The 23,863-nt window shown below is 46.7% G+C and overlaps 1 long non-coding RNA gene across 2 annotated transcripts in view; it reads left to right on the top strand.

Moving 5' to 3' along the window:
- LOC103171049 overlaps positions 1–23,863 on the top strand; it is a 147,738-nt gene that overhangs the window by 27,295 nt on the left and 96,580 nt on the right. The window lies entirely within an intron of this gene.

Genomic DNA, 23,863 nt, shown 5'->3' with positions numbered 1-23,863 from the left:
CATCCGAGATCTCGGTCAGCAAAATTCCGACTTAAGACGCCGCGTCAATGAGCTAAGTGCAATATGGGCAGAGCCCTCAGGGAGCCCGCATGCTAAAGGAGACAAGAAAGATAAGAGTGGCATTCATTGCTTTTATGGTACTTTCTTCCGGTGTTTTGGATTCCTTTGGATTCCTCTGGATTCCTTCCCTCCCTCTCCACACCCAATCTGTGCTACGGCGATCGCTGCTGCTAATGAGGCAGCAGCGGGTAATCAATCGATGGTATTTACTCATTATTCATTCGTATTTATTGAGCACTTACTGTCTGGAAAGCACTGTACTAAGTCCTAGGGAGAGTTTTTTTTATTTTAAATTAAATGCCCCTGAGCCGTTTCCGATTCACAGCCACTCCATGGATATGCTTTCTCCAGAACGTCCTGTCCTCTGCCATAATCTGCAACCTTACTAATGGTTCTTCCATTATCGTTGTTATGGTCTCTATCCATCTAGCTGCTGGTCTGCCTCTTCCACGTTTTCCCTGGACTTTTCCTAGCATTAGTGCCTTCTCCAGAGAATTAGTCCTCCTGATTATGTGTTCAAAATTTTCTAATCTAAGTTTAGACATTCGACCTTCCAAAGACCACCTTGGTTCCATCTGCTCTAAAATCGATTTGCTCTTCGGGCAGTCGATGGTATTTGCAAAAGCCTCCAACACCACATTTCAAAGGAATCGATGTTCTTTCTACACCTTTTTTTTCCACTGTCCAGCTTTCAGATCCATACACTGTCACTGGAAACACCATAGAGTTGACAATTTGTATTTTTGTGGCAGTTGTTACATCAGCACATTTCATGACTTTTTCCAGGCTCTTCATAGCAAGTCTTCCTAGCATTAATCTTCGGTGTATTTCTTGGCTACTAGTTTCTTTATTATTGGTTATCAATCCCAGGAGGGAAAAATTGTCAACTATTTTAATCTTCTCTCGGTCCACTACAAATGTGTTAAAACTTCCACTTGTCATAATCTTTGTTTTTTTGACATTCAAATGTGGGCTCATCTTTTTGCTCTGTTTCTTAACTTTTTATAATAATGCCTTCAAATCTTCTTCACTTTCTGCTAGTAGGGTTGTATCATCAGCATAACGAAGGTTGCTTATATTTCTTTCTCCAATCTTTATTCCCTGTTAGTCTTCATCCGATTCAGCCTCTATCATTAGGTATTGGGTGTAAAGGATGAACAGATAAGGTGATAAGATACATCCTTGTCTTATACCCTTAATGATGGGAAACCAATCTGTTTCTCCATATTCTGTTCCTATTGTAGCCTCCCGTTGGTCATACAGGTTCCATATTAAAGCAATTAAATGATCCGGCATGCCCATTTTCCTTAATGCGCTCCAGAGTTTCTCGTGATCCTTGGAAGAGTACAATATAATAATCAACAGACACAGTCCCCGCCTGCAACGAGCTTATGGTCTAGAGGGAGAGAGAGACATTTAGTGCTTACGATGTGCAGAGCACTATACTCTCTGGGAGAGTACAATACAACAGAATTAGCAGACACGTTCCCCGCTCCTAATGCGCTTGCAGTATAGAGAGGGAGGCGGACATTAATATGAATAAATAAGTAATTTATAATGTAGTGGACTTTAGCTAAATTGTCGACATCCAGGAGCCCTCCGGTTTGAACCAGAGAGATGGCCTCAAACCCGGTTGTCCAGATCAACAAACGTGCCCCAAAATAACTGCATTGATCTGTCGAAGGGGAAGAAGCGGCACATTCTGTCCTCTCACTCGGCACTGTGATTGGAGGTTGTTTACTTTGCTTTCCCAGCTCTGTTCCAGCTCTGTAAGTGCATGGCCTGAAAACAAGCTGTGGCATCCTTGGAGGGAGGGCAGCAGGGCTCTTAACCTGCGGGAAACAATAGCCACTCCTCTGCATCTGCAAGGGCTGACTGAAGTGGAGGTTTGCGTAGCAGGAATGCTTTCCAACAGTTGTAGACCAATCTAATTATGGTTGGGATGCTTCGGGCAGGGAACATCAACTTCTCTTATTCAAGGGCCCTGGATCTGGAGGGGGGTGTTTCTCCAGGGAGTGATAGCTCATTCGGTCTGTTCAAGCTATTGAGTGAGGCTCTCGGTTGATGGACTTTCAGGGGGTGGAGGGATTCCTTCGGAAAGAGCCGGTGGGGATAAGAAGATTTTGAAGAGACTCAGTGACCCCATCAGTGTGGTCCAGGGGGTTCAGAAAAGACCTTTTTGAGAACCAGGAGTATCACCCCCTTCCCCGACTAACTCCCTACTACTAGCCACGAGATGCAGGGACTCAAATGATGATAGTAATAATAATTGTGGCATTTGTTAAGCGCTTACTATGTGCCAAGCGTTGAACTAAGCACTGGGGTAGATATAAGGTAATCAGGCTGGACACAGTTCCTGAACCACATGGGGCTCCCAGTCTTAATCCCCTTTTTACAGATGAAGGAACTGAGGCACAGAAAAGCGAAGTGACTTGCCCAGGGTCACACAGCAGACGTGGCAGAGCTGGGATTAGAGCCCACATCCTCTGACTACCAGGTCATGCTATGTCTCAATCAGTCAATCAGTGGTATTTATTGACTGCTTACTGGTTGCAGAGCGGGCCAGAGAATAACATTGCCCAATTAGACCTAGCTGCCTGTTATCAGGGCTGAGGGTTCTGATGGGTTTTAGAATCAAAGGAGAGAAAGGGATGTTTGTTTGCTTTTTGCAAAAGGACAGAGATAAAAAACAGTCTTCCCCCAGAGAAGTATGTGAGGTTAAAGCCTGTTCAAACCCAGAACCCTAAATGGATTGGGGAGGAGGAACAGGGCTTCCTGTCTTCCCTGCAACTCAGACATTCTGTTTTGGTTAGCTATGATTCACTTCTAATATATTCTTTTTTTTCCCCTCCCTTCTGGAAGAAAAAAATGGAGTGGAGAGTTGAATAACAGATAGGAAACTTCACTCATAGGGAACTTTTTTATTCCAAGGTAAGATAGGTTTTTCTGCTCTGCCATCTGGCCAGGGAGCAAATAATGTTCTCTGAAATTTAGAGCAGGTGGAAAGGCCGAGTGGCATCACTCATCCCAAAGAGGGCATATTCTGCCCAGGACAGTGGTGGGGAAGTTGAATTCCTTTGCTGTGTTTTCTTGGGTTACCATTAGAGAGTTTGAAAGACTTGCTGAATCCAGTATCTGCTGACATTTTTTCTCAGCACCTGGAATCTGAGCGTGTCTCTTCTCCCTCCCTCCCCTGTGGGAATGGTCTTGTCTTATGCCGTCGAGTCGTCTCCGACCCATAGCGACACCGTGGATACACCTTTCCCAGCGCACCCCACCTCCATCTGCAATCGTTCTGGTTGTGTATCCTAAGAGTTTTTTGGGTAAAAATCCAGAAGCGGTTTACCATTGCCTCCTTCCGTGCAGTCAACTTGAGTCTCCACCCTCAGCTGTCTCCCCCTCAACTCCCTCCCATGCCGCTGCTGCCCAGAACAGGGGAGTTTTGACTTGTAGCAGATTGCCTTCCAATTGCTAGCCACTGCCCAAACTAAGAACGGAGTGGATATGCCTCTGCTTGACTCTCCCTCCCATAATCAAGACTGGTAGAGTCCTGGAAACTCTCCAGGTGCACCCCTGAGCGGGAGATTGTGGGCATTAGATTAAAAACTTTCCCACTACCACTATGGTATTCCATTGTCTGACAATGCATCCAATTTCCTTCAGTTCTTCCTGCCCCACTGTGGCTTGATGGAATTAATAAATATAATAATAATAATAACTGTGATATTTGTTCAGGACTTACTATGTACCAGGCTCTGTGTTAGGGTGATACAAGCAAATCAGGTTGGACACACTCCCTGTCCCCCCTGGGGTTCCCAGTCTTAATCCCCACTTTATAGATGAAGTAACTGAAGAGCAGAGAAGTGAAGTGACTTGCCCAAGGTCACACTGCAGACAACTGGCAGAACTGAGATAACCTGCCTACCCTTTCCAGAGATTAAGTGGTTGGGTTTGCCTTTTAAGGCTGGAGCCGGTCAGTCATCTCCAGGTATCTCTGGGTGGATAGAGCATGAGCCTGGGAATCAGAAGGTCATGGGTTCTAATCCCAGCTCCACCACTTATCTGCTGTGTGACCTTAGTCAAGTCATTTCACCTCTCTGGGCCTCAGTCTGTAAATGGGGATTGAGAATGGGAGCCCCACGTGGGACAGGAACTGTTTCCAACCCCATTTGCTTGTAACCACCCCAGCGCTTAGTACAGTGTCTGGCACATAATAAGTGCTTAACAAATACCATAATCATGATTATTATTATTATTATGGAAGCACTGTGGTTCCGCTGGAACCAGAGGACAGATTAGCCAAAAAACAGTTTACCCAATATAACTGAATGACCGACCACCCTAGTGCTGGCATTCAATATAGGGCAGACACCTGGGGCCCCACTTGTGGGTTTGGTCAGGGGTCACTCACTACACTGGTGGTGTCCAAGGAGTTAGTAGTGTAGTAGCCCCTCTCCCCAACTTGGGCCTAAACCAAGACTTCCCACTTCTGGGAGTCTGGGAGTTATACCAGCTGATTTTCTTTCCCTTTTTTTTCCTCCTCCTGGCCAGTGGCCTCATAAGATTGGCCACCCTGGGTGACTGCCCACCTCTCTTGTCCCTAAAAACCTGCTCTAATCATATGAGGTACACAGAGGGTCAGGCTGGAAATTGCCTTGGAGAAAGGAGGACTTCAACAATCCAAACAAAGAGAACACAATGCAGAACCAGTACTGGCTCCAATTAATAATTTAATAATTATCTCACCTGAGATTCTGCACTGACAGAATATTTGGAGGAACTTGTGATGGGCCACCTAAATCCTGTTGCTTACAGTCATGTTCTCTAGCTTCTCTACTGGTCCCTTGGGAAATAATAATAATGTTTATGGTATGTTTTAAGCACTTACTTGTGCCAAACACCATTCTAAGCCCTGGGGTAGATACAAGGTAATCAGGTTGTCCCACGTAATCGCCATTTTACAGATGAGGTAACTAGGGTACAAAGAAGTTAAGTGGCTTGCCCAAGGCAACACAACAGACAAAGAGTAGGGATTAGAACCCATGTCCTCTGACTCCCAACCCGTGCTCTTTCCACTAAGCCACACAATATGTTCCTCTCATCCACGGATTCCTCCAAACCCTTCTCGAAACTGCTGATATTTTCAGCCTGTGCAGCTTCCTAGGACAATGAATTCCATATGTTTACCACCCATTCGGATAACAATTTGGTTATCAGAGCAGAACTCCTCAAGCAAGAGATAGCGTAAACTGGAAAGAGAAAAAAGGAAGGAGTTGATCTCGGACATTTTTAACTTGCGTGGAATTGCAAGCATTTAAGAGAGAGTGGTTAATTTTTCGGAGCACTCAGTCGGAGAGTCGATCTGCGGGCTTGAACAAATCACTTACTCCCTGTTCTCTGCTTCCATTCCCTTGTTTATATACCAAGGGGAGCTGGAGTTATGAAGGAAATGGTAGCCAATGTGCATGAATAGGGAGGGAATCCAAAAGCCCAATTCTACCAGTGCTCAAGTGAACTATTCCCTGGCAGTAAATTTGGGCATTTGGGGAGGAACATTCATTTTTTTCCCCATACAGTAAGGGATTTTTAAAAAAGTTTTTTTATGATATTTGTAAAGTCCTTATTTGCCAGGCACTGTACTAAGCACTGGGGTAGATAAAAGCTAATCAGGTTGGACACAGTCCATGTACCATATTGGGCTCAAAATCACATCCTGGTTTTACAGATGAGGAAACTGAGGCAGAGAAAAATTAAGTGACTTGCCCAAGAACACAGCAGACAAGTGGTGGAGCTAGGATTAGAACCCAGATCCTTTTAACTCACAGGCTTGTGCTTTATCCACTAGGCTTCGCTGCAGTCTCCCAGCAGTTTAAAAGGATAATACTCTCCCCAAAGTGTCCACTTTACTACCAGGAAGGAAAGCTAGGCCCTGGCAGAATTGAACTCCTTAGAAACCGAATGAGAAAAGCAGAGGTCTGGATGAGAAAGCTGGCTCCACCCTGAACTATGCTGATTGACTTTAATGAAGTCACTGCCTCTCTCTGTGCCTCAATTTCATTGTCATCAACACTATCCATTAAGTGCAGGGGGAGGGAAGTGGTCAACTGGGCTTCTGAGTCCATGAGGTTGTTAGGAAATTAATTAGAAAGTGATTTTAATGAGCTCTGGATCCTTTAGACCCAAGGCATTCTGTTCATTCCAATTATTCCGTGGCACTCTCATCCCCAAAGCTTTTGGGATATCTTTTCCGGCTGCGTGCTGACCAGTGAAGAGCCTCCTATTGGCTAAGGCCATCCGTTCCCTCCTCCTCCCCCCCTTCCACCGGCTCTCCTAGAATCCCAAATTTGAATTTTTATTTTTAGTGAGAGTACAGACAAAGCTGCCTCTCCCCCTTTTAAAACTCAAACAAACACATTAGGCAATTCAAAATCCGGTGGGAAAGTAGGTCATTCCATTATTGGACTTGCACCAGATGATAAGGTTTCTGTTTATGCTTAATAAAGCGAGCAGCCATATTCATGACATAATTTGTAACGGTGGAGAGGAAACAACAATTAAAGTGGGATTGTGCAATGGCTGGACACAGTCCCTTTGCAGCTCCAAAATGCAGCTAAAAGAATAAAAATAAAAATTATGGTATTCATTAAACGCTTATTAGGTGCCAAGCACTGTTCTAGGCACTGGAGTAGACACAAGGTAATCAGAATGGACCTAGACCCTGTCCCACATGGGGCTCACAGTCTTAACCCCCCATTTTACAGTTGAGGGAACTGAGGCTCGGAGAAGCGAGTGACTCACCCAAGGTCAAACAGCAAACAAGTGGGGGATCCGGGATTAGATTCCACATTATCTGACACCCGTGGCCGTGCTCTTGCCACTAGGCCATGCTGCTTCTCTGGAAGGAAGGAAAGGAAGGAAATAACATTCCCACATCATGCCCAGCAGTCCGGGGACCTGTTGGAAGCAGCGAGAAAGGGAGCAGGGGATGGATGTTGACATCTGGCTGGCTCCATTTGAGAAGTCAAATAAAATTTCAGCTTTCCAGCAGTCGGAAAAATTGAAGTCCCACATGGCAAAGATTGGGTCGATCAGATAATGAATCAGTTGCCTTCTTTTTTCACATCTTTTTGTTTTTGTGGTATTTGTTCAGCACTTACTATGTGCCAGGCACTGTCCCAAGCACTGAATGGCCAATTCACTTGACTCAGAGATGACTGATTTCTGGCTGGAAAATTGTGACGTATGAGGGAAAACTCACTCGGTGACCTCCCTTGGCAAGTCAGAGCCCATCACCAACTCAGCAGATGCTGTGTGATTGACTGCTTCGTGGCTGCCCACAAGGGCCACGTGGAATTAGGGCAGAGTTGAAGGTCCAGCAACCCCGTCTGCCCTCTCCTCTGCGTCGACTCTACCCTTGACTGTGCCCCTCACCCCTTTAAGCATTTTGATCCTAACCCTAGCCCCACAGCCCTTATGCTCGTATCCTTATATTCTGCTATTTCCCCTATCTGTAATTTTTCTTTTTTAAGAAAAACCATCAAACACTGTTCTAAAGGTTGGGGTACAAGTCGCTTAGGTTGGACACAACCCGTGCCCTGCGTGGGGCTCACAGACTAAGTAGGAGGGAGAACAGATAATAATAATAATAATGATGATGGCATTTGTTAAGCGCTTACTATGTGCCAAGTACTGTTCTAAGCACTGGGATAGATACAAGGTCATCAAGTTGTCCCACATGGGGCTCACAAGCCTTAATCCCCATTTTACATATGAGGTAACTGAGGCAGAGAGAAATTAAGTGGCTTGCCCAAGGTCACACAGCAGACAAGTGGCGGAGTCAGGATTAGAACCCACGTCCTCTGACTCCCAAGCCCATTCTCTTTCCACTAAGCCACGCTGCTCACCCAAGGTCTCACAGCAAGCAGTGTATATGTTTCAATGTCCGTCTCCACCCGTAGATGTAAGCTTCTTGCGGTCGGGCGTTGCATCTGCCAACTCTTTTATTGTTCTTCCCAAGTGCTTACTACAGTGCTTTGCACTCAGTAATCAACCAGGAATGCTATTTGATTAAATTCTGCTGAACTATGCTCAGGGGTTTGGTTGTATAGAAGCCCGTGTTTCACCAAAGGGGTCCCTGACTGTTGCCTCAAGGGGCAATGGGAGTTATTCATGTTGTTTGCGTGTTGTTGGCTAACATCCGTGAGGCACACCCTACCAATGAATGTAGCAAAGAGTGGGAAACCAATTTGGATTTTTGCGGCATGGAAATTCTTCCTGCATCACCTAGACTGTAAGCTTGCTGTGGGCAGGGAAAGTATCTACCAACTCAAGTGTGTTCTACTCTCCCAAGTGCTTAGTACAATGCTCTGCACATAGTAAGCGTTCATTAAATACCACTGACTGATCATTATCACCTGTATGATCACTCTGAGACTTCTCTCAGCCCCACCAAATCAATCCACCAATGATATCATTATTATTATCATCATCATCATTATTATTCTTACATGTGTTAAGTGCTTACTACATGGCAAATACAGTACTAAGCTCTGGGTTAGATACTTGCCAGCTGTGTGACTGTGGACAAGCACTTAACTTCTCTGTGCCTCAGTTCCCTCATCTGTAAAATGGGGATTAATACTGTGAGCCTCACGTGGGACAACCTGATTACCCTGTATCTACCCCAGCACTTAGAACAGTGCTCTGCACATAGTAAGTGCTTAACAAATACCAACATTATTATTATATATTTCTTCCGTGCTTATTTTTAAGATACTGTTTAGAGTGATAATAACAATGGTGTTTGCTAAGCACGTACTATATGTAAAGTTCTGTCCTAAGCACTGGAGTAAAGACAAGTTAATCAGGTTGGACACAAACCTTGTCCCACAGGGGGCTCACATTCCTAACCCCCATTTTACAGATAAAGTAACTGAGGCCCAGAGAAGTAAAGTGTTTTGCCCGAGATCACTCAGCAGACAAGGGATGGAGCCAGGATTAGAACCCAGCTCCTCTGACTCCCAGGCCCGGGCTTTAACCGCTAGGTCACGCTACTTAATTAGTTATAAAATAATCAGGTTAGGCAGGTTCCTTGTCCTACGAGATCCTCTCTGTATACAGAGCATTCACTGTAAAAATAATAATAATAATAATAATGTCGGTATTTGTTAAGCGCTTACTATGTGCAGAGCACTGTTCTAAGCGCTGGGGAGATACAGGTCATCAGGTTGTCCCACGTGAGGCTCACAGTTAATCCCCATTTTACAGATGAGGTAACTGAGGCACAGAGAAGTTAAGTGACTTGCCCATAGTCACACAGCTGACAAGTGGCCGAGCCGGGAGTCGAACCCATGACCTCTGACTCCGAAGCCCAGGCTCTTTCCACTGAGCCACGCTGCTTCCCCGTGTACCACATGATTGGGAAAGTACAATTCAATAGAGTTGGTGGACACCATCCTTGTCCACATTGAGCTTGCAGTCTCCGGGGGGAATGCCTATATATGTATATATATCTATTATTCTATATGTCTATTTTGAGGCTAATGATGCCTGTCTACTTGTTTCGTTGTCCGTCTCCCCCTTCTAGTCTGTGAACCTGTTGTTGTGTAGGGATTGTCTCTACCTCTCGCCGAAATGTACTTTCCAAGGGCTTAGTACAGTGCTTTACACTCAGTGAGCGCTCAATAAATACGATTGAATGAATGAATGAATGTCCCCAGGGTGGCCGATCAGGGCTCAGTGCTTCTCAGAACATACCGTGAAGACCCAGCATGAATTCACCGATGACGAACACGATGAATTCACTGATGATTGAACAAAGTCCTTTCTTGCATTCTTTACATTTGTGGAGTTTCTCTCTAGTATGAATTCCCCGGTGGATTCCTGTTCCAGGTTCTAACACCTCAAGGCCTTATTAAAGGCCCACTTCCTCCAAGAGGCCTTCCCTGACTAAGCCCTCCTTTCCTCTTCTCCCACTCCCTTCCGTGTCACCCTTGCACTTGAATTTGCTCCTTTATTCAACCCTCCCTCAGCTCCACAGCTTTTGAGTCCATATCTGCAATTTTTATTAATATCTGTCCCCCCACCTAGAGTATAAGCTTGTTGTGGGTAGGGAACGTGTCTTCCAATTCTGTTACACTGTACTCTCCCGAGTGCGTAGTACAGCGTTTGGCACAATAAATAGGATTGATTGATTGATTGAAAACTACCTCCCAGTGAGAAGGATTAGTCTGGGGACCCCAGCTTCCCAGAGTTTACACAGGTTTTTTTTGTTGTTGTTGCTGTTGTTAAGTAATCACTGTGTGTGAAACACTGTTCTAAGCACTGGAGGAGGGGCTGGGACTGGGTGAGCTCCAGAGAGATGAGGCAGGAAGGCCTCCAGAAAGCCGAACTTCTGGGAAAAGCCATCGGCTTGTCTTTCCGATTCGATACACATGTCGGGAAGCTGAGTCCAGGCTTGGATGGGTCCCTCTGTCCATGGACACTGTTCCACGGAGTATTCTCCTGTGGACAGAGATTTGTTGCCTTCCGAGAACCGGGAGGCTTCTCCTTCTCTCATCTTCCATGAACCCCTCCCAGATTAATCCCACATGATTCCACTTCAGAGGTGTTAGAATTCCACTCTTTGGATATAACGGTTCCTCCGTCTGAAAATGTTTAAATGTGTCTGTTAATTCTATCCCATCTGGTAGTTAGAAATGTTTTAGTCCTTTCTGTCATCGGTGACTTTTTTATGTTTGTAGGTTTGGGTCTGTGCTGTCTTCCCCTCCGCCACCCCCCACCCCAACCACCCCACCTTGTTAAATAAGACCACATTCATTCATTCATTCATTCAATCGTATTTATTGAGCACTTACTATGTGCAGAACACTGTACTAAGCGCTTGGAATGTACAATTCGGCAACAGATAGAGACAATCCCTGCCCAACAACGGGCTTACAGTGTAAACGGGGGAGTCAGGCAACGAAACAGAGCAAGTAGTCTGGTGTTAATATCATCAAGATAAATAAAATCATAGATATATGCACATCATTAACAAAATAAATAGAGTAATAAATAATATATACAAATATGCACAAGTGCTGTGGGGAGGGGAAGGGGGAAGAGCAGAGGGAGGGAGTAGGGGGAATGGGGAGGGGGGAGGAGCAGAGGGAAAGGGAGGGCTCAGTCTGGGAAGGCCTCCTGGAGGAGGTGAGCTCTCAGTAGAGCTTTGAAGGGGGAAAGTGAGTTAGTTTGGCGGATGTGAGGAGGGAGGGCATCCAGGTCAGCGGTAGGATGTGGGCCAGGGGTCGGCGGCGGGACAGGCAAGAACGAGGGACCGTGAGGAGGTGAGTGGCAGAGGAGCGGAGTGTACGGGGTGGGCTGTAGGAAGAGAGAAGAGAGGTGAGGTAGGAGGAGGCAAAGTGATGGAGAGCTTTGAAGCCAAGAGTGAGGAGTTTTTGTTTCATGCAAAGGTCGATAGGCAGGTTTTTGAGGAGGGGAGTGACATAGACTGGTCGATTTTCTTGTTCCTCTTGTGTAATCTTTTCACTGTCTTCTACCGTGGTTTTTTTTCCCCCACAGAGGGGGTTCAATAAAAGATGTACTCTGAGCAGCAAATTAACCCACCCTTCATATCCTCGGTCTTTATCACGTTCCCAGCAAGGTCAGAAGAGCAAAAGGGAAAGGAAACCCTGGCTTAGTGGAAAGAGCGTGGGACTGGGAACCAGAGGACCTGGGTTCTCATCCTGACTCTGCCATGTGCCTGCTGTGTGACTTTGGGCAAGTCACTTAACTTCTCTGGGCCTCTGTTTCCTCATCTGTAAAATGGGAATGCTCTCCTTCCCCCTTAAGCCCCTTGTGGAAAGGGATCAGCGTCTGACCTGATTATCTTGTATCTATCTTATACAGTGTTTGGCATTAAGCGCTTAAGTACAGCGCTCTGTACACAGTAAGGGCTCAGTAAATACAATTGAATAAATGAATAAGAAGTGCTTAACAAATATTATTATTATTATTATTCCCGTGTAATGTAGGATCACAAGAAAGACTGATGTGTGGTTCTCCTGAAGAACCCATCTCTTTTGTTTGGCAGCTCTATCTGTGGCTTGAGGGCCTTTAGATGCTCACTGTTCTGCTCAGACCCTGCCCTCTGATATCTAACATCTGAGCCCCAAGTAAATGGGAACTTCTGTGATCTATAAGTATATTAGCAGGAAAAGGAAATGGTTACAACTAAAGGGATGAGAACTAGTGCTGACCTGTGTTCTGGCCCCACTTGCCACCATGGGCAGAATTTGCCAGGCAAGATGATTTATAGTGATGGTGCTTTGCACTGCACAATCCACACTTCTTTGCTGGATGGCCAGGCAAATAGTGATAAGGGCTGAAGAGTGTTCCCGGAGGGCCCCCACTCCCAGATTTTTCTCTGGGAGGAGGTTGCTGGCAGACTCATTCTCTAACAGTTCCTACCTGCCAGAGCCCAAAACACTGCTAATTTTATCACCTTCAAAGCAATATACCATGGGGAAAAACTGAAACAACAGAAAGAAAGTTCTAAGTCAAAGTGTTTGGAAGGAAAAAAAGGTCTCAGAAAACAAAGAATATTTACAGGGATTGAAATGTTTAGACGTTTCCAAAAATGAGACAAAAAAAATTCAGTCCATGAATAATGTTAGTTAGTATTTGTTCAGCACTTACTATGTGCAGAGCACTGTTCTAAGCACTGGGGTAGATACAGGGTAATCAGCTTGTCCCACGTGAAGCTCACAGTTTTAATCCCCATTTTACAGATGAGGGAACTGAGGCACAGAGAAGTTAAGTGACTTGCCCACAGTCACACAGCTGACAAGTGACAGAGCAGGGATTCGAACCCATGACATCTGATTCCCAAGCCCGTGCTCTTTCCACTGCACCATGCTGAACAGACTCAAGCCTTCAGGAAACTGCAAGTAACTGAGACTCAAGACCAGCAGTAGGTCCTGGGAAAGTCAGAAATGGTCCAGGAGGAAAATTTCAAGCTCCAGAAAGACTGGAAGAAAGGGACTTGATCAAAAAATAAATAAATAAATAAATAAAAAGATGGGGAAAGGCAAGCTTTGCCATCTTGACATGGGTGATGGGGAATTGATAATAATGATAACTGTGGCATTTATTAAGTCCTTACTATGTGCCAGGCACTGTAATAAACACTGGGATAGATACAAGCAAATCAGGTCTGACACAGTCCCTGTTACATATGGGGCTCACGGTCTTAATCCCCATTTTACAGATGAAGTAATTGAGGCACGAGAAGTGAAGTGACTTGCTCAAGGTCACCCAGCAGACAAGTGGCAGAGCCTGGATTGGAACCCAGATCCTTCGGCGTGCTCTGCTCCAGAGTTGGCCCCCGGGTAACCCTCAGAGTCATCAAACAACCCCGTCTTACCAAGCTAATGCAGTTGTCAAAGGGGGCCTTTGACTCACACATGTTTTCATTTTCTCCCATCCCAGCTGTTCGGGGCTCTGGAATTTTTTTCTTGGTCACAGCTTTCAGCACCGTGGACTTGCCCCTTCTGTGTTCCATCACCTCTGTTCTTCAGGAAGCCAAGTCTTCCTTTCACTTGCTTCACTGCTCTTCAAAGCAGGGATGAAAGTCACTCGTGGTGGAGGGAAGAGAGGGATTTAAACGAGCTGCATATTTTGGGTCCAAATAGGCCTTCGTGCATACAACTAAGCTAGTGAGGAGCTGCCCAGCTCGCCTCTTCTCCCCTCCGCCTACCCCTGGGCCATCCGACCACTGTGAAATCACCAAGTCAGTTGGGACCATTGAGGCCTAGTCTTTTCCCAGTTCCTCCTTCCGGACCATTCCACCCCTGCTCCTAAGGAACAGGATTAATTCAATCAGCCAGTGGTGTTTATTGAGCCTTTATTGTGTGTACCTACTGCTCGGATGAGCACAATATAACAGGTTCCCTCCATGTCCTCTGGAAAATAATGTGTTTGCAAGACACTACTCTTGGGCAAGTCACTTCACTTCTCAGTTATTTCATCTGTAAAATGGGAATTAAGACTGTGAGTTCATTGTGGAACAGGGACTGTGTCCAATCTGATTAGCTTGAATCTTACCCCAGTTCTTAGAATAGTTCTTACACATAGTAAGCGCTTAACAAATGCTATGATGATGATTATTATTCTGATTCAGCCAGAAACTGGGGGTTGGAGGGGCTCTTGACTGACAGTTTGACCAACCCCTTTGTCCAAGGAGACCAGGGGACAAAGGGGTTGGTCAAATTGTCAGTCAAGGAGGCAGAGTCAAAAACAGCATCAGGCATCACAGATGGTGACTGGGCTGCCAATAGAAGGATGGTATTCCCACATTCCCGGAGACAAAATCCAGATACGCAGGGAGGCACCGTGACCTAGTGGAAAGAGCCTGGGCCTGGGAGTCAGATGATCTGGGTTCTAGTCCCCGCTTTGCCATTTGGCTACTGTGTGGCCTTGGACAAGTCCCTTAACATCTCTGTGCTTGTTTCCTCATCTGTAAAATGGGGATAAAACACCCGTCCTTCCTCTCGAACTGTGAGCTATATCTGGATCCCATCTAATTATCTTGCATCTACAGCATAATGTTTGGCCTACACTAAGTGCTTGATTATTATTATTATTGTTATTATCCGTCTTTGGCCTGCTCACGCGCAGGGCTTGTCTTTCTTTTCATCATGGAATTATAAGTCTTTGAAAGTACTCAGCTTAATGAATGGATCAAAATACACAGCACTCTGTAGGTGGTCAGCCACGGTACACCATCCTTAGCGCAAGCTTGCCCATCCAGTCTGCCACATTTTCCTTTCTCCCACAAGCTATTTAGTATGGATTGATTGCTATGCTGACGGCCCCGCGCCAAAAACCCGAAACTAGGAATAAAGGGCGCTGGATCCAAATTCCTGGCTCTAGGAATCAGGAAACCTGGGGGAAGCAGCATGGCTTAGTGGATAGTGCATGGTCTTGGGCGTTAGAAGGACTTCAGTTCTAATCCCGGCTCCACCACTTGCCTGCCGTGGGACCTTGAGCAAGTTACTTAACTTCTTTGTGCCTCAGTTCCCTCATCTGTAAACTGAGGATTAGGACTGTGAGCCCTACTGTGGGACAGGGACTGTGTCCAAACAGATTATTTTATACCTCTCCCAGCACTTGAAAAAATGCCTGGTAAATGGTAAGTGCTTAACAAACATCGCAGTTATCATTATTATTATTTGCCTGGTTCTGTAAGTAGGAGAATCCATTGCCATCATTGTTTAGTCACTGCTGCTGATCGGCTTTGGGACTCCCTCCGCTTGGTGCCAAATCCTCTTACTGTCAGCCTGGTTTTGGAGGGAGCTTCTTGGTGTGCGGTATTCGTTCTGACATTATTATTAACAATAAAAATAATAACCTCGTTGTGGACGGGGAATGTGTCAAATTGCCACATTGTACTCTCCCAAGTGCTTAGTACAGTAACCTGCACACAGTAAGCACTCAATAAATATGATTGATTGAATTGAGCATTTACTATGTGCAGAATACTGACCTAAGCACTTGAAAGAATACAATGTAGCAGTACAACAGAGGTGGTAAACACATTCCCTGCCCTCAACGAATTTACAGTCTAGGTGGGTTAGTTAATAATGCCCAATTAATAATTATAATTCTGGCACTTAAATGCTACGTGTCAAACCTCGCACTAACTGTTGGGGTAGATACAGGATAATCAGGTCGGACACAGTCCCCGGGGGCGGTCGAAGAGGGAGGGAGATCAGTTATTGAATCCCCTTCTGACAGATGAGGGAACGGAGGCACAGAGAAGCTAAGGGATTTGAGCCAGGTCACACAGCAGGCAGGAGGCAGAGCCGGGATCAGAAGCCTGGTCCTTCCTACTCGCAGACTCGGGCTCTGTCCACCAGGCCGCCCTGCTGCTCGAATGTGCCTCAGAGGGAGACAAAGCAGAAAGAGACAGGGCAGGAAAGCTCTTTCCTGCCTGCCTGAGCTGAGAGCGAGAGTCCCACGAATGGATTGTCGACAGGTGGAATTCTCCTGGCCCCTTCCAGCAAGCACGGGGTTGGCCTGTGGGACTGGCTGGGGACCCAGAAATAATTTGTACTCAGCGAGGGAGGAAGAACAAGCATGAGGACTTCCAAAAAAAAAAAAAGAAAGGTCACCTGGTTTGGCAGGGAACTGCTGATGAGGCTTGACCCAGTGATCTGAGCTGCTCGGCCTTATGGACGGAAGCCAGGGGACACAGTGTTCTGATCCGAGCAGTGTCACCGACTCCCGGGGGCAATCCTCTTTGACCTCCTTCCCGGAGCGATAGAGGGGCAGTCGAATCGGTGGGACCCGATGCCCGACAAGGGGCGAGGCTCATCCTCGACTGTCGGTGGCCAACTCCCTGACCCCACCGTCCCCTAAGCCCGGGGGAAAGCCCGGACGTGCACTTGCAGAAAACATATGGCTGCAAGCGGCTCTGTCGAACGGTGTAGTGAAACATCCAGGTCTTTAACCGCAAGGAGCATTAGCCGTCAGAGGTTCCAGCCAGTTCCTGACAGCCTCACTTCCTTTTGAGTCAGAATTCGGCAACTCGGGGCTCCCTCTGACATCAGCTCGGTTCTTGGTCCCACACGGAGCGGATTTTCAGTGAGAACAGAGGAAGGAAGCAGCTTCTCACCCCACCTCTCTATAGCGACAGGCTGCTCCGGAGAGTCACAAAACACAAGTTCATGGCATCCTGACCCAGGACTTTCAACCAAGGCCGAAATGGGGCTGTTGTTTGACGTTGGCTTGGGATTCTCACCCGGGGCGGACCTGTGAAACGTGGAGCCTCTCTCGGTTGCCTTTGGAAAACAAGGGTTGTGGCTTTACTGAGAAGGTCAGGTCTCTTCCCTGAGGGTGGGGAACTTGAGCCATTTTTCCTCAGAGGCCTCTCTGAAAACCGATGAGGCTTGGAGGCGGGGAAGGGCTCCCAGAGGGCTGTGGCCAGTGAGGTCTGGTGGAAGAGGAGTTAGATTTAGGAGATTGTGGGGTGGGGGGCAGACGCTCTAGACCGGACTGCCCCTCGCCCCCAACTCACTGCATGGCTTTGGGGAAGCCATAATCCTACCTGTATCTAAGTCTCTCCCTCTGTAAAATGAGGTGAGTCATTCCTGACCCTTTTCTTGATGGGGGTATGAGGATAGTAACCAGGGCCAGACAAACTTTTGGTTGAAAGGAGGGGGATTATAGCGTTATGGTGAGATTATTCGTTCATTCATTCCATCATCATATTTACCGAGCACTTACTGTGGGCGAAGCACCGTACTAAGCACTTGGGAGAGTACACAATGGAATACCTGTCAAACATCGTATCGTGAAGTTAGATCATTTTTTACCCAATAAATTATACTCTCCCAAGCCCTCAGTATTCTGCTCTGCCCAGACCAATGACTCAGTGAATACCCTTGATTGATTAATTGATTGAAAACCCCCCTCATTTATTGAGCACCTTCTTCAACAAGCACTTCAATAATCTATAAGTGATATTTACTGAACATCTGCTGAGTGTGAAACTCTAAGCTCGGTGCTTGGGAGAGTACAACCTGCCCTACCCTCAGAGTTCACAGTCCTAATGGTGAAGATAGGTAGGAGCTATTTATAAATAGTGTGAGCAGGACCTGGATTCTAATCCCACCGCCTCCACTTGCCTGTTGGGTGGTCTTGGGCAAGTCACTTCACTTCTCTGACCCTAAGGTTTCTCATCTGTAAAATGAAAAGATAATATTTTATCCCCCTCCTACTTATACTGGGAGGCCCATCGTGGGCAAAGACTCTGTCCAACCAGTGTGGCTTAGTGGAAAGAACCCGGGTTTAGGAGTCAGAGGTCTTGGGTTCTAATCCCGATCCGCCACTTGTCAGCTTTGTGACTTTGAGCAAGTCACTTAACTTCTCTGTGCCTCAGTTACCTCATCTATAAAATGGGGATTAAGACTGTGAGCCCCACCTGGACAACCTGATTACCTTGTATCTCCTCCAGTGCTTAGAACAGTGCTTGGCACACAGTAAGAGTTTAACAAATACTATCATTGTTGCTATTATTATTATTATTATCTTTTATCTACCCCAGCACTTAGTCCAAGTGTTTGGCACATAGTAAATGCAATATTACTGCAAGTAATTCCATTTTCTCAGGATGAAATAGCAGAACAACTATTCAAATATACAAATATACATGTGTACATAAGCGCTGGAGATAGGAGTGAAATACCTCGGTGCTAGGAGTGACTGTTGGGTGGGCGTGACTGGAGTGTTGTGAAATATTTGGGGAAGGCTTCCTGGAGGAGGTAGCATTTCAAGAGGGTGCTTGGGGAATATACAAATGGAAATTTTTGAGAGGTCAAAGAGCGGGAAGCTGGAATTCAGGCAAATTGATAGTGGGGTAGGCTGATGGAGAGAAAGGAGCCCCTAAACATCTCAGCTGGGCCAGGTGTTCTGGTGATGCCCTAGAAAGCCAGCTCAGAGGGCTGGTAGCTGGCCACTTTAACAAAAACAACAACAACAATAATAATAATACTATTTTACAGATGAAGGAACTGAGGCATAAGGAAGTTACGTGACCTGTCCAGAAAACTGGCGGAGCCTGGATTAGAACCCGAGTCCTTCTGACTCCCACATCCATGCTCTACCCACTAGCCCACACTGCTTCTCTGCTTCTTATTGTGACTGGAAGCTCAAACTAAGCAGCTCATGACCTCCTTAGACTGTTAGATATCTGAGGACAGAGATCACTTCTCATTTTGATCTCAGTCTCCCAAGCACCTAATCCAGTACTCTCAGTAATAATTATGGCAATAATAATTAGGGTACTTGTTAAGTGCTGTGTGACAAGCACTGTTCTAAACACTGAGGTAGATACAGGTTAATCAGGTTGCACAAAGTCTCTGTCCCACTACAGGGCTCACAGTCACAGATGAGGTAACTGAGGCATAGATTAAGTGAAGTGACTTGCCCAAGATCACGCAGCAGATAAGTAGCAGAGCTAGTATTAGAAATCAGGTCCTTCTGACTCGCAGGCCCCGGGTTCTACCCACTAAACCACGCTAATGTAAGACTACCGCCCCGTTACTTTATCTTGTTGATTTCCTTTTACAACGCAGCCCACAGCCTTCACTCCCCTAAAACCAACCTACTCACTGTACCTCATTCTCATCTATCTTGCCACCGACCCCGTTGCCCACGTCCTCCTTCTGGCCTGGAAATCCCTGCCCATTCACAGCCGGCCAGATCGCCACTCTCCCCAACTTCAAAGCCTCATTCAAATGACATCTCCCCCAACGAGACCTTCCTTGACTAATCCCACATCTCCCCTACTCCTATTCTTTCTGCGTTGCCTAGTCACTTAGATCTGCACCCTTTAAGCACTTCTTAGTCACCCCACCTTCTTCCCCACAGCAGTCATGTACATATCTGTAATTCCTTTTAATGGCCATCTCCCCCTCTAGACTAAGCTCCTTATGGGCAGAGAATCTGTCTATCAATTCTGTTGTGTTGTACTCTCCCATGCGCTTAGTACAGCACTCTGCACGTGGTAAATGCTCAATAGATGCCATCGATTGACTGAGTGAATGATTTCCACCACGCCATAACCGACCAGGCCTCGCCCTCTGGAGTGAGGCTGAGAGTTGCTATTATCCCGCTGCATTATGGGCAAGGCACAGGCCGCCTGCTTTTGGCCTCCAGAATGGTACACACCTAGCCGCTTTTCAAGTGTTGAGGTAACAGGGCTCCGGGGACCAGAGGAGGGAGGTGAAGGGAAGATGAGGAGGGAGGAGGTGAAGGGAAGACGAGGAGGCAAAGGGCAGGCCCAGCTGGGCAGGGGGTGATGTCACTGACTGTGCTTGTTCCCCACACGCTTCGCTACTCCATTTATTGCTCTTCCGGCTTAGCCATGGGCTTTCCCTTTCGCAACAGGACACTCCCAGCCCCGCTACCTGAGACATGCCAGCAGTTGCGCCCAAATGACACCTCCCTGACAGCTCCAATTGCTTTTTTATGGGGCAGTTTGGCAATGGGAGGAGGTGCCCTTCTCACCACCCTCCCGCAAACAAGGATGAGTAATAATAATAATAATATTTGTTAAGCCCTTACTATGTTACAAACACTGTACTAAACACTGGATGATACAAGAGCATCAGGTCCTACATAGGGCTTACAGTCTAAATAGGAAGAATCAGGGAGCAGCATGGCCTAATAGATAGAGCACGAGTCCGGGACTCAGAAGGACCTCGGTTCTAATCCCAGTTATGCCACTTGTCTGCTGTGTGATCTTCGGCAAGGCACTTCACTTCTCTGTGCCTCAGTTACCTCATCTGTAAATTGGGAATTAAGATCGTGAACCCCATGTGGGTTATGGACTGTGCCTAACTTGATTAGTTTGTATCCATCTCAATGCTTAGGTCAGTGCAGGACACATAGTAAAAAACAAAAACAAACCCCAAACAAGTATTGAATCTCTATTATGCAGATGAGGGAACTGAGACACAAAGAAGCAAAATGCTTTAGTCAAGGTCACACAGCAGCCAAGTGGCAGGGCTGGGATTAGAACTCAGGTCCTCTGACTCTTAGGCCCATGCACTTTCCACTAGGCCATGCTGCTTCTCCATGTGGCATTTCCATCTAAAGCTGCCAAGTCACTGGGCCTGGGTAGGGAGAAGTGACAGGCTCCACTGTTCACTTCCCCGTGCTCATCGACCAACGCTGATTCTAAGACTCTGCCGAGTGTGGCTCACTGTGGAGCGTTCATCCATCTCTAATCCCAAGCAAGGACTGTTGGGTATTCAATCTTGTTAGCCGGGTGCGTGTTCTATCTGTTCTTAAAGACTTCCTAAAATCCTGTCTCCTCCAACAGGCTTTTCCACATAATTTCCCATTTGGAAATTGGCATGCACTTGATATCCACCCCACCTTCAGTCCCCCAGTACTTATATACAGATCCGTATTTTATTTATTTATTTTAATGTCTGTCTCCCCCTCTAGTCTATAAGGGGGGTACATGCAAGGTAACCAGATTGTCCCAGGTGGGGACTCCCTCTTAAGGACCGCCTTAACTTCAGAAGAGTCAATCCCTCAGTTGGGTGTGGGGGCTTCTCAGCTTCCTCTTTCCCTTTTTCCTCAAGGGGAGTTAGGCAAGAGAGAGACTGTGACTTCCACTGGACTTGCCCTGTGTACCCAAAACATCAATCAATCAATCAATCAATATGTGTAAAACACTGTACTAAGTGCTTGTAAGAGTTCAGTACCAAGCAGCAGACAGGCCCAAATCCCTCAAAATTTGAACGAGCTTTGCTTCGGCATAGGGGGGGTCACCCGCTTGCTTAGAGAAGTAGCTTAGCCTAGTAGAAAGAACTCAGGCCTGGGAGTGAGAGGACCTGGATTTTATTCCTGGCTCTGTCTGCTGGGTTACCTTGGGTAAGTCACTTCATTTCTCTGGGCCTCAGTTTCCTCCACTTAGTGAGCTTCAGGTCAGGGGCTGTGTCTGACCCAATTATCCTGGATCTACCCCAGTCCTTAGGATGGTGTTTGCCACATAGTAAGCACTTACTAAATGCCACTGTTATGATTATCCTCTTTCCTCCCCACCCCTGCTTCTCCAGGGGCATCCAGAACTCAGCCTGGAGCAGCAGGAGAGCACACAGCTTCGGTCAGGTCTTATTCTGTCTTCTCCCTTGGCACTACCCACCCCACGTGGCATGGCTCATCATGTCACTGACTTGAAGCGGAGAGCGGCACAAAGAACCTCTAGTGGTTGCCCATTCACCTCCCCCTCCATCAGAAACTTCTCACCACCTTGCCCACCCCTACCTCACCTCGCTACTCTCCTACTACAACCCAGCCCACACACTTCACTCCTCTAATGCCAACCTTCTCAATGTACCTTGATCTCATCTATCTGCCTGACAACCTCTCGCCCATGTCTACCTTCTGGCCCGAAATGCCCTCCCTCCTCATTTCTGACAGAGAGTTACTCTCCCCACCTTCAAAGCCTTATTGAAGGCACATCTCCTCCAAGAGGCCTTCCCTGAGTAAGCCCTCCTTTCCTCTTCTCCCACTTCTTTCTGTGTCACCCTGATTCACTCTCTTTATTCATCTCCCCTCCCGGCCCCATAATATTTATCTCCATATCTGTCAGTTATTTAAATTAATGTCTGTCTCCCCCTCTAGACAGGAAGCTCATTGTGAGCAGAGAATGTGTCTGTTTATTCTTGTATTGTACTCTCCCAAGCGCTTAATATAGTGCTTGGCACACAGTAAGCGCCAATAAATACGATTGACTAAGAGGGAGATATTAGAGAAAATGCCCAGGGGAAGGGAATGTTATAGCTGCCTGTACCATCCCAAGAGCTTAGTACAGTGCCCTGCACCCAGGAAGTGCTCAACAAATATGATCAATTGACCGAGTAGACTCATATTGTTGAGCTGCCTCGAGGCCTCAGAAAGATGGTGTCGAAGCCATGGGCTCCTCAGGACCGTCAGGTGACAACTTTAGAGGTTGTGGGTGAAACCACATTGGAGAAGGATAGAAAAGGGAAAAGCATTATCCTAATCTGTCCTTAAATGGTTAGCTCATTCCATCTGCTCTGGGAAGGCCTCTGGCTTCAATCACCCCTCAGAACAGGCCTCCATTCTCTCCCACGTCCCAGCCACGACCCCACTCGGGCTCGACTTATCCATTTCCGTAAAGCCCACGACGCATCATCTGGGCCCACGGACAGCAGAGGCACTGAGCCTTCATAGCGTGGCCGCCGAGGGCATTAGAGAATGCCAGGAGTCCCTTTGCCGACCCAGAAGTGAAAGAGGAGTGTTCCCGGGACAGCAGAGCGAAATGTAATGGTTCCAAAAGGACCCATGAAAAGCAAATCTATGAAACACAGAAAGTGTGGCCAGGAGACCTGAGACCTCTCTTTTGCTCCAAAGTCATTCTGTTCCTCTTCCGAGTCCCCATAAGCCTGAACGCTGCTTCCAGCACATCACAGCACTAGGTGTGGAGGTAGAGAGAGGCTGGGAATTTGAAATAAAATCAATCGATGGTATTCATTTTTATGGTGTTTTTTAAACACATATCTTGTGCCAAAATTTGTACTAAGAACTGGGGTTGAAAAGATCAGATTGGACACAGTTTCTGTCCCACATGGGGTTCACAGATTAAGAAGCAGCATGGCCTAGTTGAAAGACCAAGGTCCTGGGAGTCAGAGGACCTGGGTTCTAATTCCAGCTTCCCACTTGACTTCTGTGTGATCTTGGGAAAGTCACTTGACTTCTCTGGACTCCGTTATCTCATCTGTCAAATGGGGATTAAGACTGTGAACCCCACGTGGGACATGGACTATGCCCACCCTGATCAGCTTGTATCTACCCCAGCACTCAGTACTGTGCCTGGCATATAGGAAGTGTGGAACAAATACTTTAAAAATAAAAATAAAGCAATCTGGAAGTATGGCCATCTCGGGCCTCATTAAGGCCAATGTGCTCAGCAGGGATGCACTGTTTCCTTTTAAATCCTCTGTTTCAGCTGCCAAGCCTAGCCCAGTGGAATATTCCTGGTTGGGGCAGGAGGCTGTTATCCTTGAAAAGAGACACCCCCCACCCCGGCCACTCCTATCGTGGGACAGTTGCGACCCAGGCCCCGCAAAGCACTTTTAAACACCTTTGTCTTTTCCAAGAGGCCTTCTCTGACTAAGCCCTCCTTTCCTCTTCTCCTTCTCTCTTCTACGTCCCTTCATTCATCCTCCCCATCCCAGCCCCATAGCACTTATGTACATATCTATAATTTATTTATATTAAT

This window comes from Ornithorhynchus anatinus, chromosome 8, assembly GCF_004115215.2.
Source record: "Ornithorhynchus anatinus isolate Pmale09 chromosome 8, mOrnAna1.pri.v4, whole genome shotgun sequence".
NCBI classification, from domain to species: Eukaryota; Metazoa; Chordata; class Mammalia; order Monotremata; family Ornithorhynchidae; genus Ornithorhynchus; species Ornithorhynchus anatinus.
This window is presented reverse-complemented; position numbering and strand designations above follow the sequence as displayed.